Source organism: Chiloscyllium punctatum, unplaced genomic scaffold (assembly GCF_047496795.1).
Source record: "Chiloscyllium punctatum isolate Juve2018m unplaced genomic scaffold, sChiPun1.3 scaffold_1118, whole genome shotgun sequence".
NCBI lineage: Eukaryota > Metazoa > Chordata > Chondrichthyes > Orectolobiformes > Hemiscylliidae > Chiloscyllium > Chiloscyllium punctatum.
Window position 1 is genome coordinate 1 of NW_027310852.1, and position 2,500 is coordinate 2,500.

The window sequence follows — 2,500 nt, forward strand, 5'->3', positions numbered from 1 at the left end:
TTTAAAAAGAAGAAATGAGTAACCAGGAAAACTTAGAAAAATGTTAAAAAGAAGAAGTGAGTAACCAGAAAAACTTAGAAAAATGTTTAAAAAGAAGAAATCAGTAACCAGACAAACTTAGAAAAATGTTTAAAAAGAAGAAATCATTAACCAGACAAACTGCGAAAAATGTTTAAAAAGAAGAAATCAGTAACCAGAAAAACTTAGAAAAATGTTTAAAAAGAAGAAATCAGTAACCAGAAAAACTTAGAAAAATGTTTAAAAAGAAGAAATCAGTAACCAGGAAAACTTAGAAAAATGTTTAAAAAGAAGAAGTGAGTAACCAGAAAAACTTAGAAAAATGTTTAAAAAGAAGAAATCAGTAACCAGAAAAACGGCGAAAAATGTTTAAAAAGAAGAAATCAGTAACCAGACAAACTGCGAAAAATGTTTAAAAAGAAGAAGTCAGTAACCAGAAAAACTTAGAAAAATGTTTAAAAAGAAGAAATGAGTAACCAGAAAAACTTAGAAAAATGTTTAAAAAGAAGAAATCAGTAACCAGAAAAACTTAGAAAAATGTTTAAAAAGAAGAAGTGAGTAACCAGGAAAACTTAGAAAAATGTTTAAAAAGAAGAAATGAGTAACCAGAAAAACTTAGAAAAATGTTTAAAAAGAAGAAATCAGTAACCAGAAAAACTTAGAAAAATGTTTAAAAAGAAGAAATGAGTAACCAGAAAAACTTAGAAAAATGTTTAAAAAGAAGAAATCAGTAACCAGAAAAACGGCGAAAAATGTTTAAAAAGAAGAAATCAGTAACCAGAAAAACGGCGAAAAATGTTTAAAAAGAAGAAATCAGTAACCAGAAAAACTTAGAAAAATGTTTAAAAAGAAGAAGTGAGTAACCAGAAAAACTTAGAAAAATGTTTAAAAAGAAGAAATGAGTAACCAGAAAAACTTAGAAAAATGTTTAAAAAGAAGAAATCAGTAACCAGAAAAACTTAGAAAAATGTTTAAAAAGAAGAAATGAGTAACCAGAAAAACGGCGAAAAATGTTTAAAAAGAAGAAATCAGTAACCAGAAAAACGGCGAAAAATGTTTAAAAAGAAGAAATCAGTAACCAGACAAACTGCGAAAAATGTTTAAAAAGAAGAAATCAGTAACCAGAAAAACTTAGAAAAATGTTTAAAAAGAAGAAATCAGTAACCAGGAAAACTTGGAAAAAAACACTTAGAAAAATTTTCAGCAAAGTGTGAAAAATATTCTAAGTGTCAGCGGAGGAAAATGCTGCAGCATCGGGAAAGATTCGCAAACTTACACCGAACATGTGCTCCGAAGTGCCGGAGGAATTGGGTGAATTGAGCCCGGCAAATGGCCAGCTGTCGTTTTGTGCCTGCAGCCCGAAAACTTTAACTTTGTCTGTCGCGGAAGTCCGGACCGAGAAAAATCCAAACGGTTTTGACCGGACCGAGTTCCAGACCGATGCAGTCAAATTTGGAATTCAGACCCATTCAGTGCCACTTGTAGTTTTTCCGCAGTGAGGTTGGCGGGGTACCCGGAGATATATGGGAACACGATTTTTAGAACAAAATGGCGGCGCGGGGACCGTTCTGAAAGGCATCCGAAAAACGGTTCCACGGGCATAGCACTTTAATGACAGGTATGAGTGCATGCCGGAGAGCTCTTGGAAGTCGAATTTTTGACACTTTGTCAATTTTTTGACAGATTTGACAAACTCTTTCTGTCTGTTCTAAGAGTCAGTCAGAGACTTGTGCGGCGGTCTTTTGACACTATTGGAGGGCGGGCAAACCCCACGTTGACTCCGGCCGTCCCTCCACAGGCGCTCGTGTCCAAAATGAAGGCGAGAGACGCGAGTGGCCTGGTTCCCTTGGGTGTTGCCAAGAAGGCTGCGGGCTGACCGTTGCCTGAGCACTCCCTAAAGCCTCTTGTGATGAGAGCAGACCTCGCCTGCCGCACGACCGGCTCTGGGAGTCGTTGGGCCGCTATTTGTGAATAGTCTGGTCCTCCTCTGCCACCCGGACAAGCGCGATGGCTCTGCCGCCCTGCGGTGCTCGTCACCCAGGTTTGGGGAACACGATACTCGTAACAAAAATAAAAGGCGGCTCGGGACCTGCAGGCGAAAGGGGTCCCGTGGTGCTAAGCACGTCGACTTCGGGTCTCGGTGCAAGCCGGAGAGCTCACGGAAGTCTAAAGTTTTCGGCACGTGGTCGAATCTTTTCAAAGGCTTACCCGGCTCTTTCCGTCCATTCTGAGAGTAAGTCAGAGGCCGGTGCGGAGGTCTCTTGACAATCGGAGGGGGTGGTGGCCCTCCGCAGGCGCTCGTGTCGAAAATGAAGGCGAGAGACGCGAGTGGCCTGGTTCCCCTGGGTGTTGCCAGGAAGGCTGCGGGCTGACCCTTGCCTGAGCACTCCCTAAAGCCTCTTGTGATGAGAGCAGACCTCGCGCGCCGCACGACCGGCTCTGGGAGTCGTTGGGCCGCTATCTGTGAATAGTCTGGTCCTCC